This window comes from Canis aureus, chromosome 9 (assembly GCF_053574225.1).
Source record: "Canis aureus isolate CA01 chromosome 9, VMU_Caureus_v.1.0, whole genome shotgun sequence".
Taxonomy (NCBI): domain Eukaryota; kingdom Metazoa; phylum Chordata; class Mammalia; order Carnivora; family Canidae; genus Canis; species Canis aureus.
Window position 1 is genome coordinate 62136305 of NC_135619.1, and position 18354 is coordinate 62154658.

Consider the following 18354-nt stretch of genomic DNA (forward strand, 5'->3'; position numbering starts at 1 on the left):
GAGTGCCCACTGGCCTTTACTAATTGAATATGAGGCTGCAGAAGGGCTAGGAAACTAGAAGATGTAATAATTGTGCAATTCTGACTTTTATTGTGATGGTTATTTGAGAAAGTCTGAAGGTCACCTGAGCATTCCCTTATTAAGAGTATATCTCCAATCAGACCTGAAGCTCAAACCAGAATTAAGCCACGGAAATAATTTAGGCTTGAAATGGGCACTCCTGTATTCACACACCTCTCCCAGAACCAATCAGCATGAGTGCATTTCCATTTCAGAGGTTGCATTTGATTTCGATCCACTCTCCCATGCCACTCTAAATGAGAAATTGAAATAAACGCCTATGCAACTTTTACAATTCTGGAAATAGTAGCATTTGGGCAGCAAGTTTCATGTCATTTTCCTATTAATGCCAATTTCCAAGGTAAACCAACCCATAATATTTTTGACAGGTCAGTGGCTAGAGTAATAGAGAAATTTCAATATATCAGTTTTCATTTCATATTTGGGGGGAGAAAAAGCTGAATGTCATTCCAGCAATTCAAATTTTCTAACAAAACCCACTGATATGTAAAACTCTCATTTATCAAGTCTCCTTTCTCAGGGGAAAATACATTTTAATGTTTTAATTCCATTTATTTATAATTATAATTTCATGTCCTGAGGAATTGTGTTCAATGAACTTTTAAATTTTTTCCCCATATTTTATATGACTAGTTTTCAGTTATAGGCTTAGCAGTATTGTGTAGACATTAAGACAACCACTTAATTGCAGAGACTCATAGAGTTGAATTTACATATATTCTTCTCATCAAAGTGAGAAAAACCTTGGTAGAAGAAATTCACCAACAGTCTGGGACAAGCCCTCTTCCAGGTCCTCGGATGAATGCAAACATGTAGTTACAAACTTGGTTTTCCTTACTTGAAAATAAAATGCAAATGATTGATACAGCATGACCCAAGAAATCAAACTGAATAAATGAAAAGAAACTTCATCGTGATCAAATGTAAGTTATACTTTTCCTCTCTCGTTCTCTTTGAAAATTATTTTTGGGAGGGTGGAGAGAAACAAAGAGCAGAAAGGAGATGAAAGGTCCTCGGAAGGGGCGCCTGGGTGGCTCAGCAGCTGATCGTCTGTCTTTCGCTCAGGTTGTGATCCCAGAATCCTGGGATCGAGTCCCACATCAGGCTCCCTGTGAGGAGCCTGCTTCTCCCTCTGCCTGTGTTTCTGCCTCTCTCTGTGTGTCTATCATGAATAAATAAATAAAATATTTTTTAAAAAGAAAGAAAGAAAGGTCCTTGGAAATATTTCTCATACAGAAAAAAGCGAAGAACAAACAACAAATAAACCAAAACAATTCCAGATACACTTTGAACCTAAAAGATGAAGCTACTTTGTATAGAACAGCGCTTCAATGGCTGGGCTTGGAGACAAAGAGATATAAAGTTCAATTCCAATTCTGCTTCTTACAGGCAATTTGACGTATTTCTTAATTCCACTTACTTTGGGTTCCTCAATTATAAAAAATCAAATTAAAACCACAATGAGATACCACCTCACACCAGTGAGAATGGGGAAAATTTAACAAGGCAGGAAACCACAAATGTTGGAGAGGATGTGGAGAAAAGTGAACCCTCTTACACTGTTGGTGGGAATGTGAAATGGTACAGCCACTCTTGAAAACTATTTTTCAAGAATTCTCAATGAATTATCAATTTTGTCTAAAGGCTCTAAAGTCAGAAGATTCTCCTTCTCTCTGACAAAATTTGAACCAATTATATACTTTTTCATAGAATAAAATTGTTTTCTATCCATTCCCATCTAGTTCTTTGAAAAAATTTGTATGTTCCTAGTTTAACATACCTCACAAGTTCCCAAGGGTTACTTCATCATGAGAGGAGATCTTCCTCACTTTCTTAAACTAGATGATTATGTGTACTACGATAGGCTTTAAAAGGAACTAAAAGTTATAGGTCCACGGAAGTCTACCTTTTTAAAAGCAATGCTTATTTTTTATGTAGGCTAGCAAAGGGGTTAAATGTGATTATAGACAGATGAGAAGATTTTTTTTAACCTTAAAATGAAGAATATAAAAGAAGTAACATGTGCAGCATATTGCAAATGAAATGAGACACTACCGTTAAAAAAAAAAAAAAGACCATAGACTTAAAATGGAGTCACTAATGTTATGGCCCCACATTAGCAAACCAAGACTTAATATCTAACCTAACTTCAGTTTCAACCCCCTTCACCACCACCACCACCACCACCACCAAGGAATTTAACCAGTCAACATGGCATTTCCTGGTCAACACTAGAAAATTTGCTGATAGACCTCTTCCATTCCCCTTGGAAAGGTGGCCTTTCCTAAAACAATGCATTCTGTGCTAATAATTTTCTTTTTTTTTCACTCCCTCTTTGCCTATAAAAAACCCTTTCCTTTTCCATAGCTCTATGCAGCTCCTTTCTATTTGCTAGATGGGATACTGTCAGATTCATGAATCATTTAATAAAGCCAATCAGATCTTAAATTTATTTAGTTGATCTTTTGTGTGATTTAACCCTACCTAGCACCGTTAGCTTAGTGTCTAAACAACAACAAAACTCCTAAGTATGAACACCTTCAAAACCCACCATTTCTTCAAGAGCCGATGAGCTCAGTTTTGGAGATTCCATAAATTACCTGGAGCAGACAATACTTGAAACATGGTGTAGGGGAACCCCGGGTGGCTTGGCGGTTTAGCGCTGCCTTCAGCCCAGGGCCTGACCCTGGAGACCCGGGAGCACATTGGGCTCCCTGCATAGAGCCTGCTTCTCCTTCTGCCTGTGTCTCTGCCTCTCTCTCTTTCTCTGTGTCTCTCATGAATAAATAAATAGAATCTTAAAAAAAAGAAAGAAAAGAAAAGTGGTGTAAACTGCTCCAAGTAGAAACAGAGCTATTTTATGTATTTTCATGCTATACATGTTAAAGAAGAGTTTGTGAGATAAGATAGGCTTTGTCATTCATTCCATATCTGCCATTTTTGAAATAGGGTTGAGGAAATGTTTGAAGCTTAGGCATTTGTCCATCTTAGTTTAACCTAGGTTTGACACCAAGGATGCAGCTGCAGATGGCATAGTGGGTAAAAGATGCAATTCCTAATTAACTGCCCTTTACCCTTCTTGCCCAGATCAGCTAATTTCCAACAATATTGTCAGTCAAGGGCATGGGCTCTGGAGAAAGAACTGAAGATACAATCAACCTTTGCTACTTACTAGTGATATGATCCCAGCAAAAGAGTTAACTGCTTAGTTTGCTTGCCATTTACATGAGATATTGGAGTCATACGAAGCAGTTAGTGGGGGGGGGGGGGCGGTAAGTAAGGAAATGCACAAAGTGGGTAGCAAAAATAATCGACGATGACTGTTGTTAACATTACCCCTTTCGTGTGATCCCTTCTCATTGGTAAAATAGGCTAATGTAACTTTTGGATATCTGCTTTTGGAGTTTGTTCTACCCAGGTAGTACCAGCAAAAGCCCTGCTCATGTTTAGTATGTGTCGTTTTAGGACTTGTCTCGCATGTGACTGTAGAATCTTTTCAAAACTTCTATCTCCTTCTCTGTTCCTTTTTTCCACATTGACAGAAAAGACTTCAAGGTGCCCCTCTGAGACAGGCAGAAGTCATAAAATAAGCAAGAAAACAAATAAACAAGTAAATAAACTGTGTTTCAGATGTTCAAGATAATGGTAACTGCAAACAGCCTTTGCCAAAGCGTTCTAAGAGGAAACAAACTGTCAGGCTAAGATCCATAGGGGCAATCTGATGCCATTCTATTGTGTAGTTTATTATTAATCTAATAAGATTAGAATTTTAAGAGATTTTGAAAATTAGTTTTTATCATTTTTAAAGATTTAGGGGAAATGATAGTTATTGGCTTTAGCTTAAAGTTAGTTATACTTTCCTGAGAAAATTCCCCTCTCTTCTTTTTTTTTGGAGTTAAATCACTGAGATTTGGGGTCATTTATCATAGAAACTAGAATTACCTACCCTAACTAGCACAGCTTCAGAGTAAAGAATTAGGAAATGTCAAATTCAAATACTAGTCCAAATGACTCCAACAAAACATTTTGTCTACTAGTCAACCCAAGGCTGGCTATATGAACAATCAAGTCGCTGGTTTAAAGGACTCTTTGAGATTGAGTATTTTATGCTGGTGACATAAGTAGTAGACTGTGCTGTATTAAAGTAAAGGGAACAGTTGCTAGAACAGACAATCCCCCTCCCAATCCCATTTAGCCAGCATGATGGCTAATTTCTGCTGTCACAGGCAAACATGAATATTCATCATTGATAAGCGTAGTGTTGGCTTTGTATACTCCGTGCAGTTGAGGAGTTGTTCAAAGACCCAGGCTGAAGAAGACACTGCCATCTCAAACACATGGCTTCCTAGAACATCCCAGTATCTGCAAACCATCAACTGACTCCTTATTACTCTCTTCAGCCCAGAAGGGACACACATCACTTTCATTCATCCTCTACTGGCATGGACCAGTCATATGGCCCTACCTTGGCTGAACAGGAGTCTGGGAAAATATAGAGTCTGTCTGGCAACAATTCTACACGGTGCAAAGGAGCATAAATTTTTATTGGATAGCTACCTTCTTCTGACACAGGCTAGTAAAGTGTTTGGAATGTAAGGGCAAAAATAAATTTCAAGCGGTCATGCAGTTGGCCTGCTTTCATTCTACTGTCAGCTAAAGAGGGAGCAGGAGGTGGCCAGACCTGCCGTGTGCACTCACAGAAGTCTACTAGGCAGGAGGAAGCCTTTCCATTTCTGCCCCGGGGTCAGTGGGATCAACTGTCCTCCAGACCACCGCCAGGAGGTGCTGCATCACAGACCAGTTTACTGCTGGTTCTTTACAGAGTGTCATGGTGGGTTTCATGTAACTCGCAAAAAAAAAGGGCCTAGGAACAAAGATTGGGGAACAAGTCGTCTAACCAGAAGTTTACCAAGTAGGAAACAGGCCATGAACTGAAACTCCAGGATGACTACAAAAACTATTACTTCTAGAAACTATTCTCCAGGAACTACTAGAGCAAGTGGTGACATTTCGCATCTCAGCGATAACTCAATCATGTGGGGCGCTTAAAATTGCCCCTTTAATTCTTCCTAGAAAAATGCTAGCACGGACCATAGAGGCGCTCTATGCTTTGCTTCCCTTCCTAGAGAGTGCCATATTATTTCGTCCTATTTTAAATTATTGATTATTCTTTCTAGTCGGGCGGCCTAAAACATAACCTGTTGGTGGGAAAATAGTTGAAGTTAACGAAGTCTATGCATTTCTAAATCCATTTATTCATTCATCACATGTTTATTGAGTACCAAATGCCGGGTACTGACCCAAAACAGATAGAAACATCTGCTGTATCACATGCTTCCAAGCTTGAAGAGGAGGAGGAAAAAAATGTCATGTGAATCACTCACTGGCTCTGAAAGCTTCTGCATGGAAGTGACACTTCAATTCCCATTCATTTCATGTGCTATAGCAAGTGATATGACCCTGCCACGTTCTGCAAGCTGGGCAAGTAGACTTTTCCCAGCAGAAGAGAGAGCCCAATATGGGGCAGATAGTGACACATGTTGCTTTTCACAATTGGTTATCTTCTAGCAATTACAGCAAGGCGAAAACCACATATCTCCTCTTCCAGACCCTGGCTACCAGGGGGTATATTTCAGTAAAAAGAGGTTTTTGACCGGATTCTGCCAAATGACACTTATTAGAAAACAGGCTCCCAAACTGTCAAAAAGACTTTTCATTATAAGTTTGAGAAATTCCCGTTCTCCAGCTTCAGACATTCTGAAAAGCAAGCACCTGGAATGAAAATTGCACTCCAAGACAGATGCTATGATGTGTCCACTAGAAAAGTGATCAACAGACCCTCTGTTGTTGGGTCCAGCTGAACAGAAGGCCATTCGAACCATGGGGGTCTGGATCCTAGTGCTGTTCTGAGGATACGTTGCAGCTGAGCCACTTGCATACCTGTACTTCATTTTCATGCAGGGAGTGTGAACTGCAACGATGTCCTAGTCAAAGCCCCATCTTTCACATCACTTATACTTCATGAATAAAATTATTTTTAAGTAACCCTTAGTTAAATATAAGCCTTCTTCTGTAGAATTCTATAAGAATATTTGTGGCTCCCACATAAATGAAGATTCATAATTAGGATGCTTTAAATGCTAACAGATCACCTCCAAGAAGGAGAAACAAATAAACGGAAATGCAACCACATGCATTCCACCTGTTATACTGACGTATAAAGTCCTATACAGAAATATTTCACCTTTAAATACTTATACGTATTTCTAATAATATCTTCTTACAGAGCCAAAATAATAGTATCCTAACATGATTAATGATTCCTTAATATACTTCAATACCCAATCAATAAGTATATTGAATATATTCCTCAATATACTTCAATACCCAATCAATAGTCAGATTTTTCTGAGAGTCCCAGGAATGTCTTTTGCCTCAACTGTGTGCAAAACAAGACGCAAATAGAAATTACATTTCATGTTTCTTCCAATATTCAACAGTCCCTGTGATGACAACACTCTGCTTTGATGAAGAATACCCACCTTCCAAATTGGCCTAAATGCTTCCTCATGGTGCTATTTGCTTTATGTGATAGTTATCTGTTGCTGTGTAACAAATTATCCTAAAACTTAGCATCTGAAACAAACAAACAAAAAACATTTATTACCTTGCAGTTGTTTTGCTTGTGATTCAGCATTATCAGAGTAATCAATAAAATTATCAGCAGGGACTTCAGTTAAGTCAAGGCTGGTCTGAGGGAAGATCTTCTTCCAAGTTCACTCCCATGTTGGGCTCAGGTCCTGGGTGACTATTGGCAGGGGATTGCCCTCAATTCCTTGTGTAGGTTTCTTTCCAGGGCAACTCACCACATAGCAGGTATTTCCATCAGAGAGAGTGAAAGAGTGAACAATCAAGGGCAAGAAATAACGAAGCTAGGCTGTTTCTGTAGCCTAGCCTCAGAAGTGACAGCCCATCACCACTGTTGATTTCTATTCATCAGAAGTGAGTCACTAAGCCCAGGCCACATTCAAAGGGATATGAAACAAGATATGAATACCAGGGAAGTGGTGATATTGAGAGCTTGTTCCTGTATCCTCTGTTATTCCTAGAAATGATAGAAAAATATAGAAACTTACTTAGATAGATGATAAATATTTTTAATATGAACATGTGAAGGGTGATATTCTATATCTTATGTTGCACAATACCTGGAATAAATATATAATCATCCCACTAGTACCGGAGGTAAGATTTATTGCTGGATAAAAGTAACGGCAGCCTAATTTTTTTATGGTAACATAATGTTTCCCCCCTTCAACCAGAATGTGAGCTTCCCTTCTTGACAAGAGCTACTCAGTTACCCAGAAATATAGCACCCATAAGAAAGGCAGGAAAACTGTCCAGTTCATATTTTTTTTAATTAACTCAAAACTTAGATTTCAATATTCAGTTTCCTGAAGTCTGACTGCACATCTCCAATTAACACTGTCTCACTGTGTCTGTTTTGTGATAACTTTCTGAGAAAACAATTATGTTTCATCACTTCTCTTATTTGTCTCATGTTGTTATTGAAATCCTCCTAATATCTATATTCTCCAGTCACTTTTCTTACCAAATCCCATACGGCCCAGTGTAACAATGTACTCAGCTCATTTAATGCCTCCTTTCTGCCATCGTATCCCCAAGCTGTGTCTTCAAACTTTCAGTTATATCATTTATTGGATATTGGATCAATTCCCACATATTTTTTTAATTCCCACATATTTATAACAGTCTAATCCTAATATGCAGCTCCAACTTGTTCTATCACTCATAGTGTCTTCCCTGAACATCTGGACCAACCAATTCATGCTCTTCTGTATGGCCTCAAAAATAATATTCATTAAAGTATGAGCACCAGTGATACAGCATACCTGCCAAGAAACCATCCCCATAAAACTGTAGGATGATCTGTTATAAAATTGCCCTAAAATTGATAATTTCTCTCTTTTTTGGAAGGCTCTTGTCATTTTGCTGTTGTTGTTGAAAACCTAAATAATATGATTCCCCCTCTTAAACTAACATAACACTTGAGACAGACTGTGATGTGATAGGCCGGAAGTGAGTGTAAGAAAATTATTACAAATTCTCTATAAGTCAACAAATCTCTATTGCTGGTACCCTGGATACCAAGTATGGAACTTCCCAGGGCACTGGGATTTCTAGGAAGTCTCGAGAACATCATAGTCCACCCCACTATGCACATGTCATGATGCCATTAAACACCGCCTATAAAATGTGGATTAGATGTCTGATTACGTCTTTGATTGCTAGGAGACTCAGAGACCTGTAAATGAAATGAAAGACCCATTACTTTGTTCCTGAACTAAAATTATATAACTGCAAATCTTAGCTGAAGCAATCCCATCCACGTATGTGTTTTAATGCAGAATGAGGCCTTAATGCTGAGTCAGTCCCCAAGATCATATATCCTTAATGTAGTCCAGTAAAATTTTTGTCTGGTGAACAAACAGGTATGCCTAGGGATTAACATTTCCTTCTACTTTCCAGAATGACTTTCACATCCATGTTGAGTGACATCAAAATGGTAGTGTTTTACTTTTGTCTTTTGAATTTATTCTCATTACAAGTGGCAGTATTCAAAGTAGGGACTGGGGTTAAAAGGGACTATTGTCTTTCAGGATTCTACTAGGAGTATCTAGAGGACATGTTTCTGAATCTGATTCTGCTATATATAAAAAAAAACTATTTTCTTCCTATCTTTGTTCAATCTTTTCCTCAAGGAGGCCTTCTGGGGCCAGTTATCTCAAATTTCCATCCCCAATTCATCATCTCTAGCACTTAACACTTAAGGATCATGCATTTCACATGACTATATATATGTGTATTGTCTGTCTTTCCTACTTACTAGAAAGTAACTTCCTTGAGGTCAAGGACTCTTGTCTTCCTCTGCCTTACATCATTCCTAGTGACTAGAAAGGTGCTAGTCTAGTTCAGAAGGGATTATTTGTTAGATAAATAAAAATGAATAAATAAACTGAGTATAGGACATCACATTTTTACTAAAATGAGGTGGAGTTTTAACATATCTGCTTCTGAAATCCCCTTAATACAAACACAAGGTAGTTTCCATTTTATTGTCTATTTTCATAATAAAGACAGTTTTAAAAACAGTGATGGAGCTGTGAGTTTTCTTTAGCATTTCTCTTAAATCATGAGGTAATTTTCACTTCTGAATTGTTAAAGGTCCTGGTCATTCCAATTACAATAAAAAAGTGACCTCCTGATTGTTTGATTGTTTTGAAACAGGGCTAACATCTCAAACAGAACAAACCTTAGGATTGCAAAATGTATGAAATTGGCTGACCAATTAATGTCAGAAGCAAATGATATTTTGCTTCCTGAAAAAAGCATCAAATGATTACACTGTGTTATGAGATGAGACTTGTTTTTCATAAGGAACTAATTAGTAGAGTGTCTTTGACACCCTTCAGAACACAGCCTCTTCTGTACTTCTCTAACATACTGGATTTTGTCCAGGATAAAAAGACAACTAGCTCTCGTGCATATACAAATACCTGGGTTATTGATGCTGTGTGTGGTTTATTTGTTGATGAAGATGGGAAGAATTAGGGTTCCAATGTCATTAAAGTGGATCTGGGTCACCATAGCACACAGGAGGTATTTCTGCGCACTTCAACAGCTGTTACATTAAAAAAAAAAAAAAAGACCACCTGTTAACATAAGCAGCCACAGGAAAAGAAACCATCCTGAAGTACCCACAAACACAGGAATAGAGCCCACACAGTCATTCTTTCCTTAGACTCATTCATCACAAATAAAGGAGAATCTCCCAATGGGTCATGAAGGTTGTCAGCAATTAATATCACTATATTAATATACAACATATATTAATATAACTATTAATATCACAACCATGCTCCAAGGTAGCACCCAAATTATTCCAAAAGGCAATGTCAATTTCATCCATTCAATCTTAACATCCATTTATCCTTGGCTTGTTAATCTTCATCATGTGAAAATTGTCTAGTCTAGTTGTACATATTGGTCCTGTTTCCACCTCCAACTTCAGTTTCCTTGGAAAAAAGATTGAGTTTGCGCGTCATGTGCCAACAGAGTTAGAGAGTTCCTCTGGTTGTTCTTGCTCTAATGGACAGTATTGAAGATATCTCAAAAAGTCTTACTTTCCTGGGCCAGTTAATTTTATTGTTGGAAGATTAATTCTTCAAAATACTTTATCTGTAGCTTGGAGAAATTCTATTGGGATATATTGGCTGGAGACAAAATCATTTTTCTTTGCAACTTTATAGGTCTTTTGGCCTTTAGTGAAATTTTTACTCTATACATGTGTGGTTAATGTTCTTTGACCACTGCTATGGGCATCATTATTTGTGGCAGCAGATGGTACCCTTTTGATGACTTTTTTATTTGAATCTCTAACATGGAATTGAAGCATGTTGCCCACTTCCTGTTAAATTCTGGATCTAGGTATTTTTTTAACTCCTTTTTAATAGGTTATTCTACTTTTCTGACATCCAGGCTACTTCATATGGGATCTGAAAAATCCACAGACTACCCATGTCACTTGCCCATTCCAGCATAATTTTTGCCCTACAGTAATTTCGCATACCTGAATTCCAATGTCAGATGTTTTGTATCTTGTACACAGTTTTTTCCAGCTCTGCTGATTGTATTTTGATCAGCCACAGTTGAGGCTCTGCTGATCTGCACAGCCACAAGTGCAGCTCCCTTCTCTCGTTGACAGTGACAGTGAGAACACAGATTTTCCTGCTTTTGATAAAGGTCCTATATAAGCCACCCATCACTGTTTCCCAAGAATCAACCATCTAGGAACTTAATCTTCAGATTTATTCAATTATCAATCTGGACTCTTTACAACTGTATTTCTAAAATTTCACATTCACAAGTGACATCCTCTTTCTTGACTTTCACTCACTTTGAAGAAAAATTCCTGAAAAACCAGACATATCCTGTTTTCTTCCTCACGCATCTGAAAAAGGGCCTTATTGGACACTATCTCGAATTATCCCAGGCAATTTTAAATAGGTTTTATGCCTCCAGCAAATGCACCTGCTCCATTTGTTCTTTTGGAAGTTTTTCCACAATTTTGATAGACCACATATTTAAATTGATATTGATGAATTACTTAGCACCTTAATGCTTCCTCCAAGACTGTTTTTCTATTAATTAGAAACTTTTTCCAAAGACTTGACCATATAGACAATCTATTAGCCATCATGCAAAATCTGGAAAACTATAAACTTATGAGAAATTAAATATCTCTGCTTGCTACGACCATCCAAAGTGCCTGGAATTCAAGGATATTGTACTAACTGGCCTAGTTCTGTCTTTACGTAGGATTTTCCAGGATTAGGCTAAAAGCAGGGGCTTCCTAATTCACCCCCTTACTGTTGTAAGAATGTTGCATTCTGTAAGCCAGAGTTTTTGTGTTCTTTTTGTAAATTATCTCAGGGATGTCTGAATTAACCAGAGGATCTCCTTAAAGCTTTACTTTATGGTGTAAACTATGCTGCTTAAACAGGAGAGGAACCACTGGTTTGTCGGTTGTCCCTTCGAGTAATGTTGACCCATCCTGAGTTTGTGTCCTTTCTGGAGGTACAATTTTATTTCACTTGATTGAGGCAAAGTCTGAGCAACCTCTTTAAATAGTTCAGAATTTTAACTCTGCTATTCCCATCTTGCTATTGGAAGTTCTATTCATGTGACCATAGGTACATGTTGTATTAGGCCTTCGTTTCAATGATGCCCAATTATTTTGGAAACAGTTGTTTGGTTAGGAGTGTTTAATTGGTTTGTTTCACCTGGAATTTGTATATAAATCCCATTGATTGCCTACTTGATCATGTAGAGGCCACCTATAAAACCAATGCAAAGTCTCTAATGACTAACACTTCTAAAGTGAATTAAAGTTCTGCTGAAACTGATACCAAAAGTATGGTCTGTTATATTGTTATTCTTATTTAGTTGGACTCATTTGGCCACCTTAAAAAAAATACTTGCCTCTTTTTTATATTACCTTGTAAATTGGTACAAGTGATATCCCCAAATGGGGAATGTGTTTTTTTCCCATAACTGAAAATTCCTGCAAACCAGGCACTTATTTTGGCTTTCTTTCCCCCCTTCTTCTTCCCTTACCTCCACTTCCTCCTTCTTACTGCAAAACTTAATGACTAAAAGGAACTATAGTCACTTATTATTTCCTACCATCTCTGTATATCAGGAACTCAGGAATGGCTTGGTTGGGCAGCTCTGGTTTACAGCCACTAAGACTTACTGGGACTAGAGGACTTCCAAAGTGTCACTCACATGGTGGGAATATGAATGTCGGCAAGTTTGTTCCATATCATATGCACCTCTCAGTGTTCCTTGAGTGTCTTCATAACACAGCAGCTGCTTCCCTCAAAGCAAACAAACCCAGAGATCAACACCTTTATGACTTGTTCTTGGAAGTCACACCACTGTTCTTCTACTGCATTGTATTGGTCACATAGGTGAGAACTGATTCAATATGGAAGGGGACCAGACAGGAGCCTCAACATAAGGAGTTCGTTAAGGGTCATTTTGGAGGCTGGCTACCACGCCTTCTCATATTTCTTCCCTTTAACCAGAATGTCATCAATATAAAACGTCATAAATGTCCTGGAAGAGCATAGTGAGCCTTACATCTTATCAACATAATCAGACTGTGGATGTAACCCAGAGTATTCAGGCAAAAGTATATTGTATTTCTTGCTGAGTGAAAGAAGATTATCTCTAAATTCCTTATCAGTGTTCCAGTGAAAAACATTACAAAGGTGTAATTTGTCTTCTGGAAATAGATTATGTAAACTTGACCACAGAGAACAAATAGAAAACCTGTAAATAAAATAAAATAGAAAACCTATAAATATGTAAATATATGTGATATATAAGTACACACACACACATATACACACACATACATATCAAGCTTAGATTACATCTATAACATTTTATATTATATTAAATGCTTTACAGTCAATCAAAAATAACTGGACATACAAGGAGATCAAATAATGTAACCAAAGCAACAACAACAAAAGAAACAGCAGGAAATAAAAACAGAAACACAGATGAAAAAGACAATGAGGTTCCAATTATGAATCTTATGTTCACATCTATTTCCTTTTATACCAAATATTTAAGTTGATAATTTTCATCATTCTACATAAATAATATTTTCAAAGCAACACCACAATCATTATTATTAACACAATCATTCCCAAGGATATTTTAAGCTTTGTTTTCAGCTCTGTTTTCCTTAAACTATATCCCACTAGATACATAAAATTCTCTATAAAGTCACTTATAATGGTTCTTCTCTCTCTGCCATACCTACTGTGAGAACAAAAACAATTCTTAAACAAGTCTAAATGGGCATACAGTTATTGTGATGGTCCCTAGAAAACCTGTGGAGAGAATTCAATCACTCAATGGAGAGCTAAGTCTCTTTGGAAATAAAAAGATGAAGCTCTGGGTTGGCAAATGTTAAGGGGAATAAAAAGAACTATCTACAGTTTGCATGATCTGTAGTTATGTACAGAACATGATCAAGGATATTATATAGGGCTTCTATTGCAAGATGAGATAGGTGTGCTCTCAGTTTCCCATTAATATCACTATTCTAGAGAGAAAGAAACACTGTAAAAGCCAAAGTATCTTATGTGGAAAATATATCTACAGAGTTCAAAGCCAGGTGTTGCTTTTTTCATTATCCCTGTCCCAGAAAATTTAGTTAATTCTTGAAGGACAAAAAAAAAAAAAAAAGTATCAAATTCACCTTCCTTGATTCAGCAAGACTTGACAGTTAAAAAAATCAACTCATAACTCTTTTAAAAATCTTCAAAAATGTTACAGCTGCTAAAACAGTAAAATGCTGGATGGTACTCAATACCAATTTGTGATATTTTAAAAATTAGAATAAACTGCATCTGTTCATGGAAAGAATTCTTTGTTTCTGGTTGAGGAACCAATTGAATACATAATTAGATTCCCTTTTTTTTTTTTTTTTTTTTTTACTCTGCATTCAATTTTGAGAGAAAGATTTTTCTTCAACTTGGGTTTTGTTTATTTTATGATTATATAAAACATTTATATTGTACTGGTTGACTGGTCTTTTTCTTACCTAGGACTTTTTAATGTTATAGCTAAAAGTGTGACCCTCCCGATTAACTTCTGACTGGTAGTAAGGACACTGCCTTTTGTAAGCCAGAATTTGTGTGTCCCCTTTGCAAATACATTCACATACACTCACACACACTCATAAATAGGCACACACAGATATAATCTTCCTATACCCCTACATCTTTAGTCAACGTCTATCTTAGAAATATTTTCATCTCATAAATTGAGATCATCATCTTTTTTTTTCTTTTCAAATCAAGTTTACTGGGTTTTTATAGTTGTTTTTTTAAAAAAAGATAAAATACTTAGGAATACATTTAATAATAGAAGTCCAAGATTTGTACATCTAAAACTGTAAAAGTTTGTTGAAAAAAAATAAAGGTCTAAATAAATAGAAAGATATCTCAGGCTCATAACTGAAAGATTTTTTTTAATATTTCATTTATTTATTTGAGAGAGAGAGAAAGAGTGAGAGAAAGAGAGAGAGAGAGAGATAATGTGCGAGAGAACACAAGTGGTTGAGAGGGAGAAACAGGCTGCCCACTGAGCAGGAAGCCCAATGTGAGGCTCCATCCCAGGACTCAGGGGTCATGACCTGAGCTAAAGGCGGATCCTTAACTCAGGGGTCATGACCTGAGCCAAAGGCGGACCCTTAACTGACTGAGCCAGTCAAGTGCCCCATAAATTGAAAGATTTAATATTATTGACATGGCAATACTCCCCAAATTAATCTGTAGATTCAATATTATCTCTATGAAACCCACGGAGGCAGAGTTTATACAGAGTATACTGCACCCATCTTAGGTGCAAAGGTTGATGAATTTTGACAATTAAGCACCATCACAATGAAAACATAGAACATTTTTGTAAACTCCAAGAGTTACCTTGCTTCCCTTTGCAATTACTTCATACGCTCCCCACTCATTTGATTTGTGCCAATATAGATCCATTTTATCTGTTTTAAGATTTCATACAAATGGTATACAACAGTATATACTATTTTATCTTTTGCTGAGCTTTATGTTTTCCAGATTCATCTATGTGGCTGCTGTTATCAGTAGTGCATTTCCAATTTATTAGCAATTAGCATCCATTGTATGGATATATCTGATTTGTTTATCCATTCACCATGGACACTCAAGTCACTTCTAGTCTGGGGATAGTTTATATGCTATAAAACTCTTGGTCATGGAGTTGTGTAATTTTAAGTTTTTATTTCTCTTACGTAAATACTTAGGAATGGAATTGCTGAGTTATATGAAAGGTGTGTGTTTAAATTTATAAGAAACTTCCAGAATGTTTTCCAAAGAGGTTGTCTTATTTTACATTCCTACCAGCAATGTTGTTCCAGTTGCTCCATATCCCTGCCAACTCTGGGTATTGTTAGTCTTTTTAAATTTCTGTCATGCTAATTGGTATTTAATTTGCATTTCCTGGATGATTAACAATGTCAAATATCTTTCCACATGCTTGTTGGGAATTCTTATATCTCTGTTTACTCAAAGGTTTTTAAATTGTTGCTTTTTAAAAAAATTGTTGCTTTAAGATAGATCTTCAAATTAGGTAGGAAAAGCCATCCCATTTTTGTAGAAGTTTAAAAAAAAATTGTTTTGCTAATGTAGGTTCTTTGCATCTCCGCATCAAATTGAGAATCACTTCATTAATTTCTACTAAAAAAAGAAAAACTCCTGGAATTTCAACTTTTTTATGGATCAATTAGAGAAAAACTGACATCTTAACATAGTCTTCCAATCATGCACATGGTATGTATCTCCATTTATTTAGATCTTTAATTTCTCGGTGCAGTGGGTATGGAGTCTGCCTTCAGCTCAAGTCATGAGCCCAGGGTCCTGCAGTCAAGCCTCGCTGAGCTGGGAGCCTGCTTCTTCCTCTCCCTTTGCCTGCAGTTCCCCCTGATTGTGTTCTCTTTTCTCTCTATCTCTGTGTCAAGTAAATGAGTAGAATCTTAAAAAAAAAAAAAAAATCTTTAATTTCTCACAGCAAAGTTGTGTAGTTTGCAGTGTACAAGTCTTGCACCTATTTTCTTAAACTTACTATTTCTCTTCCTATTTATGTTTTTGGAGATTTCCACTTCTCTTTTGTGTATGAGCTTCAGGATGTTAGTTCCAGGCTTTGAAGAAAGCCTTCTCTTTAGCCTCTTGCATGATTATATAGGTAATCAATTTGTTTTTATCCAATTCAAAAAGTATCCCCCCCAAAAAAATATTCACTTGATTACGAATTCAGCTTATGGGATGCCACTTCAAAATCCCTAACCAACTACTAGTTCTTTCCAATTTAACCTTAGTTCTCTTAGGTTTCATGTACCATGCTAGTCCCCGCTGTTTTACTGTTTCACCAAAATATCTGGTTTTATTTTTCTACTCCTTTACACAACTTTAAAGAACTTTGTACCTACCAGAGAAATCATCCCATGGGTCCCAGTATCACTAAATGCTATTTCTGACTGCCTATATTTTGAATCTCAGTGCATCTTTTGGATTTTGTATGGGCAATTTTCTGGGTATGTCCTTACTAATTTAAAGGGCTTCAGCTCCCTAAGTAAAATTCAGCAAATCAGTACATTCCAGGAGCTTGTGTCCTGAGGTATCTTGTGCTAATCTTCGTTTTGATATATGGGTGGTAGAGGTTCCTGGGCTTATGTAATAATATTGCTATCTCTGAGGTATCCTGCTCAAGAAATTTTCTCTCTGAATCTAGGATTACTTTCTGCTCTTCATGTATTTTTCAATACCTTGTTTTCTAATTCTTCCTGACTGAGTCAACCCTGTGGATGGCTCAGGCTAACCTGATTTCCCCAAGCAATCTAATTACATGGTTTCTATCACAGCCTGGATTATATCTGTGCCCCTTAATATGTTCATTGGGGCCTCATCTCAAACTGAGACACTGCTAGAAGCAATGTAAGTTTAATTCTTCTCTCTCTCTCTCTCTCTCTCTCACACACACACACACACACACACACACACACGTGATTTCCCAAATAGTGTCCCATTATTCAAATTTTAAGAAGAGTCTCCACCCCTTGATATGCCTCTGCAATTCTGACTTGCTTCTTTACATTTCCTTGACTTCTACAATATTTCCCCACCACTTGCCTGTTGAAGCGCTGGATTAACTAAGGGAAAGCCCTTTTGGTCCACCACAAGTATCCACTTCAGTAGTATGGTTTCTAGCTTGCTAGGGAGCTCCATAAATAAGTTGTCAGTTCTCATCCTTCTCTCTCATCGTGGAGCCTAGGTGATGTGTTAGTTTACCATCATTTTTACTGTCCATTCTGAACAAGGAATGTGTTTCCTTTCCTTTTCCCCCCTGACTATATTCTTTCCCTGTGGTTTGGCACTGTAGTCTGGTCTGAGACTTCTTCCTCACTCTGAAGTTTCACTTCTCTGGATCATGTGGCATCTCCCAACTAGTTTTCTGTATTCTCCATAGGAAGTGTTCTCTTGGACAGCTGGCACTGTCAAAAACCCTGGGCAATGGATCTGCTAGCTGAGTATTAAAAGGATATCATCCTTCTAGCTGCTTATCATCAGCATTTTTAGAGACCCTCTTTTCTCCTCATACCTTTTTTTCCTCCCTTTACTGTATTTGAAAACATGGCAGCACTTTCTTTTTACTCTTTTTATCTCATATTTAAGCAAAAGTGTATATTTAGCAGTCAAGGTGATCAGTTCCCCCTAAATGTCAGACCAGCTGGCTGCTTCCCACTATTCTTTTAGTTTGTCTACCATAAAGTACAATGGATCTGGGTTTAAACAGCTCAATATTTCCTCTTATACAGCACACACTTTTAGGCAGAGATGTGATGAGAAGCGCAGTATCCTAACCTCAATATCTAGTCCTCCTCACTGGTGACTCAGAGTAAACTGTTCTGGAAAATGCCTAACCATTCATATGGTTTAAAAATCCCATAGGTAGTTCTACCTGGAAGTCTGAATGGAGGACTTTGATACTTGAAGAGTTCAGTGAATGCTAGGTTTTGTGTGCACTCATATCTCTGCTATGAGTCTAGCACAATTTCTAGCCAACCACAAATACACATGC